Source organism: Zonotrichia leucophrys, chromosome 4 (assembly GCF_028769735.1).
Source record: "Zonotrichia leucophrys gambelii isolate GWCS_2022_RI chromosome 4, RI_Zleu_2.0, whole genome shotgun sequence".
Classification (NCBI taxonomy): Eukaryota; Metazoa; Chordata; class Aves; order Passeriformes; family Passerellidae; genus Zonotrichia; species Zonotrichia leucophrys.
Genome location: NC_088173.1, coordinates 25,896,814 through 25,920,896, shown reverse-complemented (window position 1 = coordinate 25,920,896; position 24,083 = coordinate 25,896,814). Strand labels below are relative to the sequence as shown.

The 24,083-nt window shown below is 41.3% G+C and overlaps 1 long non-coding RNA gene across 1 annotated transcript in view; it reads left to right on the top strand.

Moving 5' to 3' along the window:
- The window catches only part of LOC135446694 (uncharacterized), a 28,937-nt gene extending 5,456 nt beyond the window's left edge, over nt 1-23,481 (top strand). Inside the window, exons 2-3 of the long non-coding RNA XR_010439867.1 lie at nt 19,140-19,262; nt 23,143-23,481. This is a non-coding gene — a long non-coding RNA (uncharacterized LOC135446694). The remainder of the gene's footprint in view (nt 1-19,139; nt 19,263-23,142) is intronic.
- Nucleotides 23,482-24,083: the final 602 nt, after the last annotated feature.

Here is a 24,083-nt window from a genome sequence, read left to right as displayed (position 1 = left end):
AGGATTTTTTAAAGGGTATAAATATATCCTGTGCAAATTCAAAAATCTTGCCATGGTGTCTGCTACAGACAAGAGAAAACACATTTTTCCCCCAAAAAGCCCATCTGAGCCTTAAATGAGAGCAAGCATTGTGACATGTTTACATTTTGTGGGGAGGAGGGCGGTGGTGGAGGAAGCATAATCAATGCAAGAGAAGATTGTGTTGGCACTGCTCTCTTCTGCTGGCAAACTCAGCACCTGAAAAGCCCTGGAGCCACTCTTATGCAGGAGAAGAGATGCTGCCATGCTGATGAGCTATGACTTGTGGGGAAACAAGTCCAAGAGAGAAGTCTTCAAATCACCCTGAGTTTGAATCTGGTGTTAAGAAAAACAAAAGCAGCCTCAGGTATTTCTGCTAAAAAGGAATGGAAACGTAGTTATAGGGAAGGTGGGAGCTGGGGGAGATGAGAGGTATGAAATGCATTTATTTCAATCTTGTGAAGCAGCATAGCATATTGAAGCACTTCAGTGAAAATCAGGAGAGATGGATTTTGACACAAATGTGTCTTCTAAATCAGCTAGATGCACATCTTCCTGCCAAGATTATGCATAGGTGAACTTTGAAAAGTGCTAGCCTCATCAAAATGAAAAAAACAGATCTCTTCTTCCCATCTCCAGACAAGCTAAGGTCTGAAGGAAAATATATCATTAGCTGCAGGAATATGAACTTTGATGAGCATATAGGGCTGGATGGACCTCTGGAGATCAGCTACTGATTTCTTTCTTTTTTTCCTGAGAGTCTGAGTAGCTCTACAAGGAAAATGTAATTTTGTGTTACTGAAATAAAATCAATTTCTCATTTCTTCCTACTTCACACAGGCCCTAACTTTACCAGCTACTGTTGCAAAAATAACTGGAGTGTTCATAACTGAGAATTTAAATGGAATATGAGGTGCTATAATCCGTCAGCACACTCAGCTTTTCTTGCACACGGTGCAGGAGCGTTTTCTGGAGTAGAGGGAGAACCTCCCTTCTAACACTGCCAGGACGCATTGTGCTGCTGTAAACTAAATTATCTCAGACAAACTACGGAGGTCCTACTGGTATCAGGAAAAATTTTCAGCTTCTTATCTTTTCCTCTCCAGTTTTCCAAGTGGGTATTTTCTGTGGGGTCACTACCAAATGGAAACCACAACCACACTGGTGAAAATGCTGTTGTGGGGCTCGAGGAGCAGAGAGCTGTGTGAGTGTGTGGAGGAAGATTAAGGAGGAACTGAGGAAGTGGAGACCAAATCATCCAGAGCTTGAACACCATCTACAGCTACTCTAGCCTGATAGGACTGCCACCTAGATGAATAGAAACCATGGTCTGTCTTTGTCTTTCTGTATTGTGTTGTGATGCTGACAAGATTTGTGTTTGTCTGCACTTCCAACACTTTCTTCTACTCTTTGGGTGTTTCTGTGGATGAATTATAGTAGAAAGAGATAAATTATAAGCTAGAATATTTTCTTTTAAATTTAGACCTCAGATTAACAGAATATAAGAAAGAGTATATTTGAAAATTATGTAAGTAGATTTTTGAGTCTGCAAAGTACCTTATTTTGCCATGAAAAGGACGAGTAACATTTCTCAAATACTTAATTTTGGTTCAAAACTCACAAAACCGTGCTCTGACGTGGTGCAGAGGAATGTTTGTAAGATGATCTCTGATGTTCACACCTATAAGTAGCTAATGTTTACATGAGCACTCCTTCTTGGCTTGCTGTTGCCCACTGGGCATGCTCCAATCTCTAGTGTACACATTTCCAGCCAAGACTGCACCCTAAGTCTGAAATTTAGGAAGCTTCAGACTTTTTCCCCAAACCTAAAGAAAATCCACATTAGTCGTTGGTACCAGTGACCCTGTGTTTCCTCAAGACTGTGCCTGGGAGCAATGACCCATCACCCCTGTCTTTGCTGATGCTCATGGTAAAAAGGAAAAACATTTTTCTGTTGATTTCAGAGAGGCAAGGAGTGGGCCCAGCTTCATTCACACCCACACTCTATGTTTAATTAGAAACTATTTTCCTCTAAGAGCAGGCATTTGAATTTCTTGAGATGTTGCAAAGAGCTTGAAGTAGGAGCTGCCGAGAGGTGGGGGTGTTTCATGTAGGAGGAGGCAAATAACTGTTGGAGAAAAAAAATAATTAGGGTCTTGGATCAGTGTAGTTTTGTAATGTTCCATAATTAAAGGCTGTTTGCATGTTCTTCATGCAACAGAAGTGTTTTCCATCCCTTTCAGTATAAATTTGACCACTCTCTGGCAAAATCTATTTTCTAAGCAGAGTTAATGTGGGCTAGGATCACCCAGCATCAGGGAGGGTACCACAGCTGTGAGGAACAACCACCTTGAGCCAAAACTCACTTTTCTTTAGATGTCCTTTTCTAGCCTGCCAGGACATTTTTCCATTGTGTGCTTTCAGTCCTGTCCCAAAGGGAATAGTTATTTATTAGTGCTGTAAAGAGAAGGTGTGTGCTTGACTAAATTCATAGAGGCTGTGTCCACAGCCTCCTTACTGCTGGACAGTCAGGATTTAGGAGGGAGCCATTAACCGTAAGCCTTGTGTGTGCAGTTATATATGGAATCACTGCAGGTTACAGCCCCTGTGTGACAGCTTAATGGCAGTACTAAAACACAGCTGGAGTCAGAGATTTCACCAGCGTCCTCCTCATTTGTGCCCTGAAGACATCCTTGGAAGTTTGCATTTGTAAATACCCTCGTGTCTTGCACAGTGTGCAAAACACAGAACTGGGGATTGAAAGTTGATCTCTGACCAGGGGGAGATAATAAAAAAACCCTCCTTACTACAGCCAACAATATCCAATCCCTACAATGGGAAGGTTGCACCTGAGGTAACCTTTGAGACCAAAGCAGGTATAATATTTAGAGAAGTGCAAACATGAAATGAAGTGTCCCCAAGGCTACTCCTTTCCTTGGAAGGTCTAAAGGAGAAATTGCCTTTGGCTTTCCCATGAAACCTTTCAACCCACCATGTCCATCTCAGCTGGGGGAACACCAGTGCTGACCAGGTGCAAGCACTGCTCTCAGTTAAAGGTGTGAGTGGGGCTTGCTGGGAGTCAATGGCAATTTCAAGCCTCCTTCTTAGGCTCTTCAAAGCAGATAAAGACAGGCAGGCATGTGTGTGGAACCATCCCACGGAGACAAGCTGGACTGACAGCTGACTCTGAAAGCTGGCGATAGGAGTGGCAGGAGGTGCTGGTTTCCTGGTGTTCTGGAGCTGCTCAGAGATGCTGTCTGATGGCAGTGATGGGGAACCTGGGGGGATGATGATAAGAGGAAGATGTGCAGTGACTCCCTGAAGCACTCCAGTGCACACTGCTTTATTGGATCCTGGCACAGCCCTTCCTTCTGCTGCTTAATTCATTCTGATTACTTGATAGCTGACTAAAATTGAGTAAAACTGTCACTTACCAGCAGTGAAAATTAAGATGTGCCGTGCTACTTGTGTTTATTTTCCTTTCAGTTTGGAGGATAATGTGGTGCTGAGGCACAGGGGTGCTGTGCCTGTACTGCAGCCTCCCCCTTCTGCTCTGGGGGTGCCTTGGCTCCTCTCAGCCGAGTGAGGAGGAGGAGGAGGAGGGAGTGGTGGTGCAGCACAAGGAGTTACCCTCTGAGCAGCTCTCTTCCCAGGGACAGGGTGCTTAAACAAGCCGCTGTAGGCAATGCACTGTGTGCAGCTCGTAAAGTGGAAAATTACTGCTTCATGCTGCCGGGTAGAGGCTACCTTGGAAAAGATGATGGTGTTATTTAGCCTCAGCATGCTGGCTGTGAGGTCTTTTGTAAGAGGAACCAGGGAGTGGGATGTCACTGAGGCTATCAGGGAGGGTTTAAGGAGCATGAGTATTTCAAGGGAATGGCCAAAAAAAAAATAATCTTTATTGAAGAGGCTGTGTAGGGGCCTAGGAGCCAGAGCCACCTCACTCTGCAGTTTTCCATCTATTTAACCCTCTTGCACTTGATATTGCTGCTCTGATTATGAAAAATTGTTAATCTGTTTCTGGATATTTTAATAACTGAGTAGCCCCTGTTAGGCTCATTGCAGTCCAGTCATACGCTTATAGATACTGTCCTTTAGCAATTTCACATTGAAATATAGCTCTTCCACAATCAAATTTTACAAAGAAGGAGTTTTGGTTTTGTAGAAAGGAAAATGCAAATGAAGTTTTTCACTGACTGAAATTTCATGTTTGTGGCATAGAAACAAAATCTGATTTCAGATTTTTTTGCCCAAGTGCACTGTAATCACTGATGATTAGTTTGGGACAGTAGGCTCTGAGAATCACTCTTTTTCTGTATCAGTGGCTAAGTGAAATATGTTTGCTACACATTGTAGCAAACTCACTTTGGGGAGGTAAGCTTTAAATGAGTAGAGATTTTTTGGTGCCATTTTCTAGCTGAAAACAGGGACCAGGGTACAAGGTAACTTTGACTTTCTGACCTGCTCTGGTCTTTTCTTCTGGCTTGACCCAGAATTGTTCTTTTTCTCCCAATGACTTAATTTAAAAAATACAATATAGTATGTTTTTGTGTAATTACTACTTGAGAAAGAGACCTATCCCTCTCTTTTAGGGCTTCTGGCACAAGGGGAAGCTAAGCATAATTGCAGCTTAAATATGTGATCATATTATAATAAGGGTTTAATAATCAGGAACCCATTATAGACAGAGGTGGAGTTTTATCAAGATACAGTTAAAAATGTCCTGGTTTCAAAACAAGCTTAAAAGCAGTATTAAGTTGATCTGCTAGAATTTTATTTTGGATAATACTAATTTCCAATACCCCACAGCCAAGATCTACAGGCTCTTTTCATTTTGGGGAGCCATATAATAAAGGCTGTAGCAGTGAGTTATGTGTCCTCTGCGGTGGCAGGCTGTGATTAAGGGGAGCTGGATTTCCTCCTCACACAACTGAGAGACCAGAAAAAAAGCCAGGCTTCTCACGTGGAGCAATCTGATTTCTTGCTGTGCAGCACATTCATGACTAAGTAACCATTCCTGCTGATGCTGCAGTCACAGGGGAAGCCCAAAATGAAACCCCAGCCAGCAATCAATGTAGCTAATTTTCTTTTTACTGTTTTTTTCTCCTTTTTTTTTTCTTTCCTTTTGTGCAGTTGAAACAAATAATTGGATGCTATGGACAGCAGGTTGATCCAAGAACTATATTTTTTTCTTCCCAATAAAGATAAGAATGAATCCCCTCCTTTTTAAAAAATCTTTTATTGAACTGCTCAGTGGGAAGTTTTGAATCCTTCATGCAGTATTAGGGAATTTATTCTAGTGAAAAATTTACCATTTCTAAGGACAAGAAGCACAGCATTAAAAATCACTAAAGCAGCGCTGTTTACTCAAGACAATGAGTGTAGTCAAGTTTTGCCTTCTCCTGCTGATGAGCAAATTCATGCAGAGAAGATAAGGGGCCTGGCTAGGGAGTCTTCAGTGGGGAGCAAAGCCCCATGGGCAACTAATTTCCCAAAAATTATGTTTCTCTTTGAAGATATTAGTAAAGAGAGAGAAGTTCCTCATTCTGATAAGGTTTATTTTATTTTGTTTCTGATACTTACTGTGAAAACCTCGATCCAAAGGTTCAGTGCCATTCCAGACAAGGGAAAAAGTTCATGAATGCTTCTAAACTGACTCAACATTTGGTAAAGGCCAACCTGTCAACCAACAACCTGCCAATCTTTGATAGGTCATTATCAAGTGATTCTTAAAGTGATTTATAATCTTGGCTCCTCCAGTGCTTGAAGAACTGGAAAATTCAGAACTCAAAGCTGGCTGCTAAATCTGGCCTGCTGAGTTACTGAACTTTGAGGAAGATGGCAGTGGAGGCTCTGTTGCTTATTGTTGTCTCACTCGAGGAGTTATGAAGGAGATTTTATAACAAAAGTCAAAATTACAAGTAGGAGTTTAAAATTAGGCATGAAAATGCAAATATATTATAAAAATTCAAAATTCAAGATCGTAACCTGAGTGTAGGTTGGAGAAATTCTTCAATCTAAAAAACCTGAACATTTTTAGACTGCTAAGGGTCCTTCAAGATAAAATATCTGGGAAAATAGTGGAAAGAATGAGGATGGCTTAAGAAAGGAGGATGGCAGTAAAGCTCAAAGAAAAGGACCATTTAAGCAGCATTTTTTTTTTATGTCAGATAAGGTATAGAAGATTCATGAGAAGAAAATTGCTCCCTTTATAAGATTTTTTTAAAAAAATAAATTTAGAAAATAGAGATGAACATGAGGCTGGTTCCACACAAATAGCAGAGAACAGACTCCAGCCAGCTGTCCCAGCTGAGGAGCCCAACAGTGCTGTTTCCAAAAAGGAAATGAGAAAGGAAGTCTGAGGCACTATGGGAAAGTTGTGTCTGGCAGTTAATTCCTTCAAATATGGCTCAAAAGTTGTTTTCCATAGGACAATATCCCAGGCATGAGAATTGCAAATCTATTTTTATTTAAGAGGCAGTGACCTGGTCTGTTTGTGGGGGTTTGTAAAATCTTCTGTCTGTCAGAAGGTAGGCCTGATGACAGAACACCAGGATAGTACTCATATGGGATGTGGATAATTGGAAGTGCAAATGGGAGAGTATCCTGTGTCTTGGGTGAATGCCCTTCCATCTGGCAATTGTGGTTTGCCTCTCCCCTTCTTGAATGTCATATAATTTCTGTTCTAGACTTAAGCAGTGTTGCCAGTGAGTTTCATCAAAATCAATATATTACTGCAGAAAGAGTCAGTTTTGACTTGTAATACTTTTTTTTATGGAAAGTTTTTGATAGAAAATTCTCAAACCAGCTCTTATCTCAAATGTCAGTGTTGTTCTTTCTGTAAAGGAAAAGCTTTGTGGAAGCAGGACTAAGTTTTGGTTTTACCTATTTCCTCCAAATATGCATTCCCAGAGACAGATTCCTTCAAATGAGCATGCTTATTCTGAGCCATCTCAACCTTTATCCTAGATTTTTATGGCTGCCTTGTTTTGGAAACACACAGCAGCTGCTGGTAGGGATACATTAAAATTTAGACTTTGGCACAGCTGAACCCTAAGTGTAAAGTCTGAACCACACTAAGGTAAAACTAGGAAATAGAAGTGCTTCAGAACAAACCTCTTGTGTTCCTCTAGACACAGAGAAGGCAAAGAAGTGAGCAACCCTAGACCCTCCCCCGGCTGGTACCCTCACATAATCTCCACACACAGCACCAGGTAAAGAGGGTGTGTGCAGGGGAGTCACATGGATCAGGGTCACTGCAGGCAAACTCTCAAATGAGAATTTGGTCGGGGTTTCAAGACACAAAAAAAAGAAAAAAAAAAAAAAGCTGTTTGGTCATCCAGGCTTTGTTGGGTCAAATAGAAAATGTGCATTGCAAGACTCAGCCATGTGGAGAGGTCAAGTGAATGCCTTCAGTGGTTCTCCAGTTTTCTCCTCCTCCTCTGATGACTGGCTTGTCAGCAAACTCACTTGAGCCCGGTGCTTTTCATTTAAAAGCTGACTTTTTGCAGTCATCATGACTTGTAAGGAATGGGATGGAACTTAAGCCTACAGACCTCTCAAAAGTTAATTTCTCCTATGAAATATCCTTTATTCTGGCAGAAAGCCCTTGAACTGCTAGTAAAGGCAAACCTGAGAGTGTTGACTGTAAAATGCCCTGCTCTAGAGAGAGCCTTGGTATGCAAACACTCACTCAGGTCTGTAATGATAGTGAACTACTGAGAGGAAAGGTGGACAAAAGATTTTATTAAAGACTGAAATAAAGATTGTTCCGTGTGGCTATCGCAGGGAGAAACCTGAATTATTTTCCTACTGAGTACTGTAGCATCAGGTGTCTGACAGCGCACAGGGAGTAGATCTCCATGTAGTACTTACACGGAAAACTCACCATGACTTTTGGCAGACTTTCATATTTAATATTAAAAAAAACCCAAACAACACAAGACCTTAATATTTGTAATTTAGAGCAAATCTAGACAACAGCCCTAGCAGTTTCACCAATTCAAAGGACAGTGCTTGGCTCATGGACACTGCTGTGGGTGTGCTCTCAGGAATGACAGTGCCAGTTATATTTTAGGAACAGCTTGGGCAGAAATGGGAACCTGTTGTTGCAATCAGCAAAGGTCTGTCAGTGAATGCTGAAATTCTGCAGGACAAAACACAACGTTTTAGTCACATATTCTCTTTCTGCTCCATCTTCAGCAATGAATCTGTCCTTGAGAGTGGTGTCTGTTTAGCATCCAGTGAATAGGGGTTGATGAGTTTGGGTTTTTAGAATTTGTAATGTGGAGAACGGAAATAAAAAGCTTGGTAAATATTAAAAAATTAAAATGTACTGACAAATGTTCAATTGCTCTGAATTATGAAGTGTATCAGTCAGCAGGGTATACAGCCTGTTGTTTAAACTTACTTTTTACAAGGGGGGCAGAAATATAGACTGGAAGAGGAAGAGAATAGATTAAAGAATATTTGGATAAGATGAATGAACTCCAGTCAGCAGGGCCTGATGAAATTCACCCCAGAGTACTTAAAGGTGCTGTCTGAAGCAATTGCTGAGCCATTAGCGATTATCTTTAAGAACTCACAGAGGAGAAAGGAGGTCCCTGAAGACAAGAGAAGGGCAAACACAGCGTATAATATTTTAAAGAGAGGGAAAAGGAGGACCCAGGGAATTGCAGACCTGTCAATCTAACTTAGTCCTTGAAAGATTCAGGAACAAATCATTAAGCAATCAATCTGAAGTAGCCAGCTGATACAGGAAAACATAGTCTTGTCAAGAACATTTGATGTCAAACCAATCTAATTTCCTTCTTTGTCACAGTAGCATGCCTATGAATAAAGAGGGAGCAGCAAATGCACTGGTGCTTGATTTTTAGTAATGCTTTTTGACATACATGACAGACTAAAGAATATGGTATAGATATAATTACAATGGGGTAGGTGCACAGCCTGTTGAAAAATAGCTCCTCAGCAATAGCTATCACTGGATCACTTTCAGGGAAGATATTTCAAGAAGGTCATTCAGCAGTTTCCTTATACTCAGTTCTTTTAGATAGTTTTTTTTTTTATTGACAACTAAACAACAAGCAAACAAAGTCAATCTCTCGATGTCAAAACTAGGAGATGATAGAAGTCCTTGGAGGTCAGGATCTGAATTTGAAATGATCTTCACAACTTGGAGAAACTACTCCGAAATATTTAAATTAAATTCATTCAGGAACAATCCAAAGTTCTGTGGTTGGGAAAGAGAGATGTAGATAGATAGGGGTGGGTGAAAGGTGGAGAAACAACCAGGCAGTAGCATATTTGAGTATTGAAGGGAATAATGAATTAAATGTTCTGGGTTATGGTTCAGAATCATCATCCTCGAGATACAACCAATATTTATTTTCCTCTCTTCACTGGAGTACTGCAACCAGGTGCTCCCTTTTCCTGCAGGTGAAGAGAAGGACAAAAAAATCCAGATAAATCAGACAGAACATAGGGCATGGAAAAGCACAAACTGTGAAGAGATGCCAAGGGAATTGGGTTTGTTCACTTTAGCCAAGGGAAGGCTGACAGTAACATGGCAGCAGATGTCCAGTGCAGAGGTGGGGGCTGTGAGCAAAACAGAGAGCAATTATTCTCCTTGGTCGTGGAGCGGACAGATTTTTGTCTAGATTTACCAGTTAATGTCAGGGTGAGAAGGCTGGTGCAGTCATGGAAGGATGCTCCTTTCTGCTGGTTTTTTTTCCTTTACCTTAGGACTAGTCAGACAGTCCCTTTTGGGAACTCCTGGCTTTGTGTCAGTGTGGGGAACTCATGCCATGCAGTTTCTCCTACAGCTGCACATTTCTACTCAGGAAAAAATATGAAAAAATGTTCTTATATCTCAAGTTTCCATTTAAATGTTGCTTTCATTATGTGCCAGAAATGGTTTGATTTGATGGTCTTGCATTGCTCACCATGAAAATGTCAACATTTATTCCCCATTACCATCCTCTGCATTGAAGATACTGCAGAATTTTAGTTCATAATAAGCCAGCTGGTCCATTACACATACCCTTTTTGTAACATCAATTACTGCCTGCTTTAGACTCTCCTTCCTTCTCCATGGCAGCATCACTCCAAACCTTATTTCGTGGAAGATAAGAGACAAAACAGGCTTATATAAATATTAATTGACAATGTTGTGAAAAAGATTATCTGGGAATCTGTCCCTTGGAGAGAGCAGCAGAGCAGACTGTTGGATTAAAAACATCTTAATGCAGCTCTCCAGCAGAACACAGACACCCCTAATGCCACCACCTATTGCAACCCAGACAGTCCCTTCTTTAAATTATACATAGGCTGAGAGAAGTCCTTGATTATAGGGTGCATAAGCAATAACCCCACAGTTACTGTCTGCTGGTTTGTTAGAGTGGCAAACACCCTCAGATTTGCTTTCAGCTATTAATTAACCAACCAGTCATTAACTGCTGCTAACAATTGATTTACAGGGAATTATTGCTTAAATAGCAGGAGGTATTTAAGAGGAAAATAAATTAAAACAAAGAACTGTTGGATCCTTGGGCACAAAAAGGACTCCTTGTAATATAGAGCATGGCTGCTACAGCACTGTAATTACAGAGTGATAAACAGTGATTGGGAAGTACGTTCCTTTCCAGAGACAATGACATTATGTCTCCTGGAAAGAGCCCTTTTGTCTACACTAATTGAATGATCTGAAATGAATGATGTTATCAGAAATCTAACTGAGGCAACTAATGTTATATTTATGGGTTATCAAAAATGTTTAATCACATCTGCGGTCTCTCCGAGATGTGTCATGGACACTGCAGCATCCCAAAAATATGATTGAGGGCTGGTGTGGCACATTATCTTAATTAGAAAAGAGAATTACAAGTTCTTCCATTGGTTCTGCCTCCCTCCACACTGGCAGAACAAATGAGACCTATTAACCTAAGCACAAGAAAACACTGCCTCCTAATGACACCTTTTCCTCTCCCTGGACAGGGAGCGAACAAGTGGTTGCATAATTATTTTCCAAGGAAATCGTGACCCAAGTGAATTTAGGGAGCTTGTGACACGTGAAACCTCACTCTTGAGCCCCACTGTTGAATTTGCCCGTGTTTGTGCTGCCAAGGTCAGCGTTTGGGTTGACTGGGCAGGCGCTGCTGAGTAGTTCATGGTGCATCTGCCCTTTCCTGGACAAGTTACACCGTATTTCACTGCCCTCTCCTGGAGTGAGAGGCTGCCTGCTCTGCTGCCTTCCAGGCCTTTTTAGTACCTCAGCACCAGCAAAAATGATTTTAGTACTGGGGGCACAGGGAGGGCACTGTGGCTTTTTCAGACCTGAGCCTGTGATTTCCCCTGCTCTGAGGCTCTGAGTGAGACGGATGGGAAAGGGATGGGAAGTATCACTGAAAACATAGATCCTGTGCTTCAGCTTTTGGGAATATTTGCTTTCATTGGCTATATGTTTCCCCTTCACCTGCATTTTTGGGAGTTGGTTTCTTGTAAATAGACTGGTGAAAGTGTGACCCATCCCATGGGGGCACTGAGTAATAATGCTGAAGGTGTTCTGCTTGAGGATTAGGTTACTGAAGTAGAGAGGAGCTTAGGAAAATATCTGACTTGCTGTGGTAAGAAAAGGCACATCTTGGTCATTTTTAGAAAGTAAATTGGCAAAGCCCTGACTAGAGTCCTGTTCTGCTGCCTCCTGCCAGCAGCTGTGTCCTAACCTGTAGTCTTGCCTCTCTCACTTTTGTTTGCCTGGATAAATCAGTAGAAATTCTATACCTAAGATGTGGGGACATGGATTCTCCCTCAGGTTTCAAATCTTCAGTCAAATCTCAGATTTTGTATCTAAGGTTCATAAATGCTGCAAGAATTATTTCCTCAGTCCTGAAATGAATGCAGACATTTCTGAGTAAAACTTTAAACTCACAAGCTTTCTCTTGTTCAGCTTCAGCTGGTTTGATCAGCATATATATATATATTTCTTTTTTGGTTTTAGCTTTGTTATGGATATCCTGGAAAGGAAAATCCATGGTAACCTCTTGCCTTTGACATCTCCCCTGCCCTTTCATTCAATACATATAGCTACAAAAGTATTTCACTTTTTGATTTCCTGTAGGATATACAGCTGTTTATAAAAGGCTGTAGAGAGCAACAAATATTAAGCAGGAAGAGAGGGTTGGGATATTTTGTGTTTCTTCATCCTACCATTCCTGAGTGGCTGGATCTCAGTATGTTTCTGCACCAGGAGGTGGCACTGATAATTGCAGGGATCTGCAGCAGACCCAAACAGAAAACTGCTAAAAACCTCTTTGTTGACACAAGTATGACTGCAGTCATGGAAATCTTCAAAAAGGATGTATATGCATGTTTTAGCTTTATTTAGCTGCCTGCAGAATAATGGGAGACAGCCTGTATCTAGCCAAAATTCTCAATTCATTCTCAAAATGGCAGAGCAGGTGTTTTATGAGTTGTCATAGGATGTGCAAAAATGAGTAGCTGCTGGCAAGGAGAGTATCGGTAGCAAGATTCCCTAATGCATTTATAGTATTTCAAAACCTCATCAAACTGTTATCCAGTCAGACATACCTATTCCTTCCAAAATACGCCTGACAAAGTTCTGGTGTTCCTGGGAGTGGCAGGAGTCATACTGGCATGGTTTTTGGGCTGAAAACTCTTCTGTGATGGTTGTAGAACTAGAGCAAAATCCAGCCTAAATACCTTCAGGCACTGCAGTGCATGACTCCTAGATATCTGGGACAGGGTGTGTTTTTCATCTTGATATGAATAAAGAGATATCGGAGAGAATCCTACTAAAGGTGTGTCTCAGACTTTGATCCATGGATGGTGGTATTCTGTAAGATGTCGGGAGGTATGCTGTTTAAAAATTGCAATATTATTTTAAAACTCTCATATATGCAAGCAAGGAAAGGAACAAGTTGGAAAATTATAGTAAGAAGTGAACAATCAGATGTTAGCATGCCCAAGTCGTGGTTCTGATTGAAAATATTACAGTAACACTGCACAGAGTAGTCCTTGGGAAAAACAAATGTTTGTTTTCGATATCTATTATCTCTCTTGCTTCTATGGTGTCTTCTCAGGACTGTGAGGAACAGCAGCAGCTCCTGCCTCTCCTGAGGATGCAGCTTTCCCCCACCCTGGGTATGTGAAAAAGAAGAGAGGGCTTTTCTTGTCTTGGAAAATATGAAGGGGGCTTGTAGTAGCTCTTGCTTGAAGGCATTTTGGAGATACTAGAAGTGTGTCATTCAAAGCCTAAGAAATTTTAAAGCTGCATTTGTGATCTCCAAAGAGTTCTGTAATTGCAAAGCTCTAAGCATGAAAAGGGATATCTTCCTCAAAACTCATTCTGGAGCTTCCCTACTTAGTTTCCTAAGCCTAATGGAGGCATAAGTACAAAGTGCTGAAACCCAGCAGCTGTGCACAAGCCCAGATGTGAGCCTCTCCTTGCACAAGGCTTGCTTCCAGTTCCTGGCTGGGCATCTCAAGCACAGCCCTCTGAAGGCTTACCCTGGCATGCCTGAGGAGTAAGATGTAGCAGGAAAACTAAATAAATTGTGCTGCTCTGTTGGAGGATTCAATATTTTTAGGCAGTTGATATGACTGGCTTTGGGGGAATATGAAGCCCAGTTCCTCTCATTAGACAGCCTATCCAACTTGAAGTGCAAATTTCCTCAGGCCAGGGAGCAAGCAGACTCTGTTTTCCAATTTTAGCTCTGTGAGTATGAAGGAGCCAATAAAACTAATGAAACAATGATTGATTTAGTTTGTGTAGTGATTGTTGCCTCTGACTGTATCACCAGCTCCTCTCTAAACAGTTACCATGGTAATGAAAAATATCTGTAAGGATTTAGAGGTTTTAGGGACAACAAATGCGTAATTTAGTCCAAGAAATATCCAAGAAAGAAGTGATTAGGAGGAGATGATACTGGATTACTTCTCTGGATGGTATTTCTCTGTGCACATCATGACATAGCCACAGACATATCCATTTGCACACCTGTTCTTGCTCTTATATCTACATCTCCCAAGATCAGTAGGGATTGTTTATTGAACAAATTTGCTTCCTTCTTCAAGTAGACTTAGACAAACTCAGAAGAAAATGCCTTGCCTAAACAGTTCCCTTTTTATGCTGTAGGAATGAACCTGACATTTATTTAATGTCGTATCTCTTTTTTTCTCACATTTAATCAATATTAATTGATCTCTAGTGGTCTTAGTTCAACTTAATGAAGTATGGCATGTTTGAAACAACCATAAAGCTGATGAAGTAGATACAGTATCTGCTTTGTTGGGTTTTTTTCCCCCTGTTGTTATCTAATTAATGCTTTTTCTTCTTTTCCATAATTTCTTCTTTCCTTTGGAATACAAATTCAAGAGACTTAATGGAGATAGAATGATTCTACTGCTGTTATGTTGAACTAAAGTACTAGAAAAGCAGCTAAAATCCATGCCAGAGCATTAGTAGCAGCATTTGAAATGAGCTTATTTTATGTTCTCTCCAGTCAAATTTCATTTTTTTTTGGTGACTATTAGAGAATTTAGGTCAAACTACAGTAAAAAGAGGCTCTGAATAGAGCCTATGAGTGTTTTTAAGACCCTGATTAGTTTGTGGGTTTCAGGTACTTGAATGAGCTTTGTGTGAGGTGTTGCCTGCTGTCATGGATAATTCACACACTGGTCATTATATTATCCCTTCTTCTTTTTAAATTTAAAATACAGAAAAGCATTTATTCACCCCCTCAGTTTTTCTTAAAGGCTTGATGTGTCATTAAGTCCCTGTTTAAGAGTCCAAATAAATGTTTCAAGGGTTGAGTGTGAGCAGGAAATGTCTGCAACAACGACTGTGAGCAACTCTGAAATTGCCCACAAAGGCTTTCCTTGCTCCAAGCTATGCAAAATATTTGAGCAGAGGAAAGAGGAGAAGGCTGACATTTGGATTAAGAATTGTTGAGCTCTGAGTGTTTTTGAGATTGAAGATCTGGCAGCAAATAAGGTGAACTGAAGTGCAGCTTATCTGTTTGGCTGGATTTCCAGGGCTAACACATCCCTCATCCAGGAAGTGTACTGATTCCCAAGGGAGGAGCTGGGATGGAAAAATATTTTTTTTTTACTGAGAGTACTTTTGCAGCTGTTCTTCCCTTTTGACAATTATTCCCAAATAGCTTATTTCCTTCAGCAAGGCTCACCTGCACCTGGGTGTCAGAAATTTGCACTTGAAGGGCCATTTCTTGATGAAATATCTGGGCAGGGAGCTCCACAATAGCCTTGAGATTGGTCTGTAGCTGTCTGGGCCTTTTATCCAGTGCTTCTCACCAGAAGTTAATTCTTTTCACCCACAGGATTTTGTTCATGTTGATTTAATCCAGAACATTTAAGGTACTGAAAAATAGTAAAGAATATCAACAAAGCACTGACTGAAAGCCTGAAAAAAAGAAGAGTCTGGGGTGACCTTATGGTGTCCTTTCAGGGGGGCCAACTGGAAAGCTTGAGGAGGACTTCTGACAAGGGCATTTATTGTTAGAACAAGGGGGAATGGACTCAAACTGAGAGAGTATGTTTAGATTACACATTAGGAAGAAATTCTTTACTTCAAGAGGGATAAGGCACTGGCACAGGTGGCCCAGAGCAGTTGCAGGTGCCCCATCCCTGGAAGCATTCACTGCCAGATTGGATGAGGCTTTGAGCAGCCTGTTCTAGTGGAAGGTGTCCCTGTCCATGGCACGGGGTGGAAACTGGATGGTCTTTAAAAACTCCTCCAACCCAAACCATTCTATAGTTCTGTGAATGAGGAAGTCTTCCTCTCAGCTGGTTTCATCTGAAACATCTGATGTTATTTCTGCTGAAGTGTAGCTCCTCTATGAAGAAAACACTTCTTAAAGAAAAAGAAGCATCACATGGCATGAAAAGGAGCTTTCATTTGGTATCCATGTTGGAAGGGGGGTATAGATGCAAAATATTGGTCACTTTAAACTATTTATAGAAAAGTATTCCTTAATTTTCTGGCACTAAAATGAAAGGCAGAGAGAAATTCAGCTAAAGCAGGTTTAATAGACTCTAAAATATTTGTAGGAATGATTCCAACCTTTGAATCTTAGATTATTCAGTTATGATGCTTTGAGGTTTAATTTCTGTATGCAAAAATACCCTTCTTGGGAATGATAATTTGATTTCTGTAGCTTATTCCCACAAGGGCTGAGCAGGTTTGTGACCAATCTGGCCATAGCAGATGAATTTGTTTCAATTTAAATGGCTCCAAGACCACTGAAGGAATGAGAAAGAACACCTCTTACATCTTGCTCTATATCTGAAACCCATATCCATGTACAGGAATGTCTCCTTGGAGAATTAACACTGGCTGTTAAATACATAGAGGGAAAAGAGACCTTTTAAACACAATGTTCATCTCTTTGTGCACATTCTTTTCTCAAGATGTTTTGGCCTTGAGTGCAGGAAGTTTCTCCTGTCACTTTAGGAGCAAGCTTAAAGTCCACATAAGTTCAGATATGCCTCAGGAAAGAAATAAAAAATAAAAATATGCAGGTGATAGGATCTGATTCAGGATAGGATCTGGGTACCTGCACTGGGACTTGTCTGAAATTGCTTTGCTTTGCTCTAAGACAGCAGCCTGTGTTTCTGGATGGACCCAGGGAAACTTGAAAGGCATTGTTTTGAAGGGCTGCTAGCTTTTCCTACAGTTCATCACAGATCTTGTTAGGAAAGGAAGGAGAGGAAACTGGGCAACTGCACTGCTCAGCCATGAGGAAATGCACAATGAGTGTGATGAAGCCAGCAGCTGCAGGACAATGGGAGCAGGCCGGGGCTATTTTTGTTAGTGAACAATCAATCAAACGTGTGAGACCTTATCATCTTCCCTTCTCGCCTTCTCCCCCCACTTTTCTTCAACACTGGAAATCTTCCCAAAGAGAAACAGCTTTCCTTTTCTCTTAGCAGAGCTGATTACCGTAATAATTTTCTCTTTCATCTCAGAGCAGGTTTCTTCTGGAAGCCTTTGATGGCTTCCTCTGAGCACAGTTATTGTCTTGCTGTGGCTGAGTGACTTGCAGCTGGGTCATGCCCGGCACTGTGAAACCTGGGAGAGCATTAATCAGTATTTACAAGTGAGTAAGGGTCCCCTCACCTCTCACTTGCTGGATGTAGAGGCTGGAAGCATTTCTCCCAGAGTTACCCTCAGGGCAGAAATCTGAATTTGAACTGGGCATAGCTTTCACAGATGGAAAATAAACAGCAAGTGTTTCCATCCTATAAGATGTAATGAGAAAAAATACATAATTAAGATGGTAATCAGTACTCCAATAGCTGAATTCTCTGTTATTTTTATGAGTCTTTTCTCAGAACAGTCCTTTTAAATGTCATGGCAATATTAGCTCCAACTTAAAAATGGAAAAATAGAAGGACATAAACACATGTTTTATGGTGTTAAGTAAAAAACAAAAGAAAAAACATATTTTTTGCTCTCCCTAAACAGAATTGCTTTCTTACTTTATATTCAAATATAACTGAACCCTCACAGTATAGTTACATCTAATTTATATCATTACAATGTTCTATGTACCAACACCAGATATAGTACCCTAGATTCTCGTACTTCATAAATATGAAGGGAATATTAATTTGTAAATGAGTTTTTCCAACATCTTGTGATATTTCAAGCATGCACTGAGGCAGCACTTCAGGTTTGCTATTAACTTTTTTTAAATCTTCAGTTCTTTGCTGTGTAAGTCCTTCTCCCTGTGTTAAGCAGCCTATTAGTCATGGAAGATCAATACTTTTTGCTCTTCTATCAATTATCTTGGCATCACTGAGATCTGGCCAGAACTTTGTATCACAGTTCTTGCTACTCCTTAAATTTCATTATAATGATATGTTTACATCAGTAACAGTTCGATCAAAATTGGATGTGTTTATAACACTTACCACAGTTTAGATTAACAGCTTACTTCCACTTTACTACAAGGAAACTGCTAAATTGACTGTAATTCCTAATCAATATAGGCATAATTCTTAGAATTTAAATAGGTTTTTAAGTGTTGCCCGTGCTGCTAAAGGTGACACGGATGTCCTGCAATTTGTCACCCAGCTGCTGCAGAATCTATTTCCAAGCAGTCGATTGTTTCATTCCAATTCCAGTTACCAAACCCAGCAAGACTTAATTACTAGCTCTTTTTTTTTTTCCTATTTCCCAGTGCCTTTCCTTCACCTAGGCTTGGTTTAATGAGCAGCAATGTTATATCATGAGACAATCTCAAAATGTCTAATGACTCAATCCATCATCATTATAACACATCCATGCCTACTGCAGAGGAGATACTGCTGGTGGGTACAACTGTCTGATTCCCTCTTTAACCCCTGAGGATCATAAACTTTCTCTTATCATCCCATTAGAGTGATAACTCGGGGTAATAACTCCTCACTTCACTACACTTGTCCAAATATGCTTCTCAGTTCCCAATTTGTGTCTACCAGTTCACCATGATTTTTCTCAAAACCAGGCGCAATTTCAGTGGGAAGAGCTGCAGCTCAAACTCAGCTCAGTACTTAGAATTAAGATCACAGATTTCTCAGAGTTTTCAGAATACTGGAGTTGATGGTCTGCCCTTGAATAACCATTCTTTGTCACTGTTTGACTGTGTTTCATGAGAGGACCTAAGCAGCCTCAGGCACACGCTGCTCCCATATTAGAGAGCACCAGTCCCTACTCAGTATATCCTCCTTGTTCTCTTGTGGGAAGAAAACCCACCCACCTGGTACCAGGACGTTTTTGGGATAGGTCACTCAATGAAACTGCCAGGCACTTTCTGAGCATACTGTGGGACTTGGCCACTGCTCAGCCCAAATGCACCCAAAAGAGGCTTGACTATCTTCTCTCCCTCTCACAAACCCTCCCTTGTTGCCTTCACAGCCATCACATGAGAGGGAGTTTTGGTTTTGCATGATTGAGCACAACCTTGGACAGATAAACTCCGTTCCATTGATCAGAGGAAAGATGGCATCCTGAGGGAGGCCAGCACTATAGGCTAGGCAAGAGCTCTACTGAAAATAGATGTCTAACTCCTATTAATTTAATTTCTCTTGCTGCTCAGATCAAGTGATGGAAGCCTCAAAGAAGGTGTTGGGTCAAATCCTACCAGAGGTATTTTCTTTCTGGATGTAGCTCTACTGGACCAAACTGATACAAAGACTAGAGAATAAGAGCTTCCAAACAAGTAAGTGTCTAAGTGTTATAGCACTATGCTTATTATTTCTTGCCTTTTTTATTTCTGGGCTGACTCTTTCTGAACAGAATAAAACAAGACTCAACAAAGCATTTTAACAGCTTGCATGATTCCATAACTTGATTTCCCTGGTTTCAGGGAAAAAAGGAGCTTCAAAACCTCTTCTCTGAAGCAGCTGGAACTCAACTTATCTCTTGCCCCTGTGGCCCTACCCTGGAAAGATTGCTGCCCTCTGACTTTGGCTCTGAATTGCACAGTGAAATGCTCAGAAACTGGAGCCAGGTTTGGTCAGTGCTTCTGAGTATTTAAGAGCTCTGTCATCAAGACAAGAACTTTCTTTTTAAATCAACTCAGAGAGAAAAAAAATACACAAGAGGAACAGGAAAGATAATCTCTCAGCTCACACAACACAAACCTGATTTTGGTGTCCTTGGAGATGGACAATATTTTTAATTAAATTGTCACAAGCGAGTCTGAGTTTAGTGAACCTGGGATCTGTTTCCACTGTCTCAGACATAGTGAATCAAAAGTAGTTTCATAACAAATCCCAAATACACTGTGCTCTCCATCTTATTGGAGCAGGCAAGACTGATGGGCCCCAGCTATGTAACTATCACCAAACCTGCTTCAGGAGTTCCCGTGTGAGCAGATGGGCCCCTTCAAAAGCACCCATCCCTCTCCACTGCTCCCTGCTTTCACAGGTATGGACTGAGTGGTTGTAAACAGTGCTCAGGCTGGGCTGGCTGGATCCTGTCCCATCTTCTAAGCAGCTCTCCTGTATCTAACGATGGAAAAAATCTTTCCCATTTCCAGTTCTTCTGCCTGAGATTGTAAATGTGAGTCCTTTTCCCAGTGAAGAAGTTTGACAGGCTAGCAATGGCAGGTTGTTTATACTTAGATGACTTCAAGTACAATATCAGATTTGTTGCCTGGCTTGGGGTTTGTCTAGACGAGTTGTTTTATTAGATAGCAGATGGTTTGGAAATTGTTTGCAGTGACAGGGCCGAGTATAATTGGAATTCTCTGTTCCCAGATCAGAAGGAATGGGGTTGGGAAAGTGGGGACCAAAACTCCCACATTTCTCATTCAGAGGGAAAAATGCATATAGATGTAGATTTTGATATAGGGGTGTGTGTGTGTGTGTGCATTATTGAGAGAAATGAGGTTCACTCTGTTTATCGGGGATCCTTAAGCACCTCTGATAAATCACAGGAAGAATTTCCTTGGTACACCCTTAGTGCCAATATTGGTATAGTGAATTTACAATCTTTGAGAGTTCCTCACTTTGAGTCATTCTTCACCTTTCTCCTTTGCCCTTCTCTTTCTCAGTCCCAATTCCACCCTACTCTGCCCATCTATCTCTGCCCATTTTCTTTGGCCTTCATTCTCCTCTGCCCTTCTTCTCTGCCCTTTTTTTTCTTCTCCTTCCTTTCTCTGCCTCCCTCCTGTCTCTGCCCTTCTTCAGCCTTCTCTGCCCTTCTCTTTTTTCCTGATCCTTTGTCCTTCTTCCTCTTTCATCTCCACCCCTCTTCTCTGCTGTTCTGTTCCATCTGCCCAGCTCTCTCTGACCTTCTCTGACATTCTTTGAACTTATCTGACCCTCTCTTCACTTCTGTTGTTTTCTCTGCCCTTCTTTAACCTCTGCCCATCTCCACTCTTTCTGCTTTTCTGCCATTCTTCTCTTCTTTTTTCACCCTTCTTTGCTGCTCTCCTCTGCAGCACTCACCCCAGCTCTGCCCCACTCTGACCTTTTTTGACATTCTTTGATTTTATTGCCCTTCTTTCTCCCATTTACACACCTTTCAGCCCCTTGGTCACTGCCTGTCCATCTCTACACACTGTTCTCATCCCTCTTTTGCCTTTCTCTGTCCTTCTTCACCTCCTCTAGCCTGCTCTCCCACATGTTATAAAACCATAGCTACAGGCCATACCCCCAACTCCCTTTCCCTTCTTCTCTGCCATCTTCTCTGCTGTTCCCTGCCTTCCTGTGCCACTCTTCTCCCCTTTCTTCCCCTTTTCACCTGCCTATGTCATCAGGGTACCTGGAGTTAACACTGTTAATTTATTTAGTCCTATTCCCCAGGATGAATAAATGTATTTTTTTCTGTACACTTGAAACTAACGCTTGATGATAGCTGCACATCACCATAGAAACCAGGACAGGTTCTTCTGTAAGTCAAAGGTTAATTTATAATTATTTTTAAATCATCTTGCTCAGATGCATCAGTGTAGACAGGACTTGTCCAAAAGGACTTGTCTTCTCCCCTACCAAATAATCTATCTTTCTATTCTAGCTCTTCCAAAAATACATTAACATGGCTCCTATTTACTTTAGACAGAGTCTCCATAAGGTGTTATACAAGATAACTGTCTGGTTTTGAGTGTTCGTAGCTATGTTTGCAATTGACAGAGTTACTGACAGCCCCAGCTCTCTGTGGGATGGCTGTGGACCAGAGCACAGATGACTCATTGTGTATGATGTTGTTTCACACCAAAGTGTTTGCTCTGTGTACTGAACATGTGTGCAAGTCAATAGCAAAAAGTTTGAGAACAAACACAGCTTAGATGGAAAAAAAATTCAAATTGACTGAAATCATTATGCCCAAGTCAGAAACAGCAATATAAATGTCTTTTTAAAGGACAAGTTTTACTTGGGATCGTTCTTGCATCTTCTGCCACTGTTTGAGGGTCAGGCAGTGTGAAGAGGTCTTGGCATTTCCTTGCAGCAAAAGTCTTTTCATTCCAAAGATGGGCAGAAGGGGGTTTGGGTCACTGCTCAGATTTCCCCCATTCAGCAGCAATACCCAGTCATCGGACAGTATTTTTCCCTTGGAAACACAGACTTTTGCCAAAACTGTTTTCCTCCCCCACCTGTCTCCCCAGCTGCCTTTTCATAGTTCAGCAGATATCTGAATAACTGGTTTTGTATTTGGAGCTATTTAGTTGCCTTGTTGCCAATTAACCCTCCCCTAAAGCCCTTGCACATCTATAAGGTGTAGTTAATAAAGTCCTTTTGATCTGTTAATGTCCTCCTAGGAACAGCCTCAGTCACATGGAGGTGTCCCCTCAGCTGCCTCCTCTCTCCCCAGCTGAACTAAAACACATCTCTGAGAACAGCACATTTCTTCAGTCCCTCAGAATGCTTGACTGTACCTCTGGGCCATATCTTCTTTTATTAAAAAAACCCTCTACAGTGTATGTTGGAAGATTTCCCATCTGCAGGACACTATACACTTACAAAGGCAATCTCCTACTGTAGGGGCAATCTCCCCTTTATGAAGATGTGGTAAAGGACACAGAAATAATCTACTTATCTGTTTGGCAGATAACAAATTGCCTTTGTGCTAGTGTAGGAGATTAAACTGTGTAATTTACTTATAAAATAAGGTGTCTCATGGAGTATGGGTATAAACCCACAAAGACTTTAGGAATCTTTACTGGGCTTTGAATGGTGTCCATAAGATCTTGTTGTAGGTGACAGCCAGGTTCAGAGACTGCTATCATATGGGGATCACTAGGATGAGTCATTCTTACTTATGTGGAGGCTTCTGTATGTGGTAGTGTGCTCAGGGGACTGGGGAGCAAAGGAAATCCTCTCAGTCATTTCCCCCCAGCCTCTGGCAATGTCCCTTCTGCAAAGTATTTCCACGCCCTAGACCTGCTCTTGCAGCTTGTGTGTTTCTGGAAGCACAGCAGCCAATGCAGCCAAGATGTTCACACCCTCAAGGAGTGTCCTGAGACATGGCTGAGCTTTGTCAGCTGCAAGGCTCCAAATGTGGCCAGGCTGGGACAGACAGGGAATTCCCATTTTCCTATGCTACAGACAAGCCACAAGGCTGCAGTACCATCCCTTTCTTTTCTGTGCTTGCAGAGGCTGAGCTCCACTGCAGGCAAGGAGCCACCTCCTGGGACCAGCCTGAGGGACAAATCCAACCTTGAAAAACAGCCAGCAGGATGACATGCAGATCAAAGGGGTATTGCAGAGCTCAGCTGCAAGAGATCCCTTAGAGACTTTTTAAAGCATTTTAGCTCACCCTTAACTTCCTTTAAATGGAGCACAGGTTTTCTCCGGAAGAAAAAGAAGAGCAGAGTTTGGTACATGCCCTGAAATGCACAGGCACCTGAGGAGCACTGCCGTCTTCTACACCTGTTTGTTCAGTGACTGTGATGTTTACAAGAGGTTTATTATTCCCATTGTACCTTTAGGAAAATTGCCCCACAAATCTCTGAAGCTGGAAAAACTCTGTTTTGATGACATTTAAACTTTTTAGGTGTCATCACAAGAATTTTAATGTAGTGTGTGTGTGTATGTGTATCCAATGTCCCACAAAGTGTGGGCAATGTGTATGGGTGTGAAAGAATTTTCCCAAGAGCAAGAGGCAGAGCAGTTATTTCAGTATTTCATGTGCCTTTGTAAATTTGTTTTTAATGAGAGAAAGAATGGGGTTTTTGTTTTGTTTTGTTTTCTTTTTTTTCCCAGTTTCCATGCTGTAGTTGGATTTATCAGTCTGTCAATGGACATAAACAGTGTAAGTGCGTGACAGTATCTGCATGCCAGTGCAGGTTTCCAAAAACATAAAAGCTACAGTTGAGCCATCCTATTTTGCAGTCAAATTCCATGTCTCTGATGGATTTCCCCACACTGTTGCTAGGAGATGAAGATAATGCCTAACAAAGATATTGACAAGAAATTTTCCAGAACAAATCTATCTTGTTATAGTAAGTAGAGACTGACATAAAATGGATATTGCTGGATTTATTTCCTCAGTGGTGGCACTGGCAAAATTGCATACATCAAGTGAAGGTGAAATT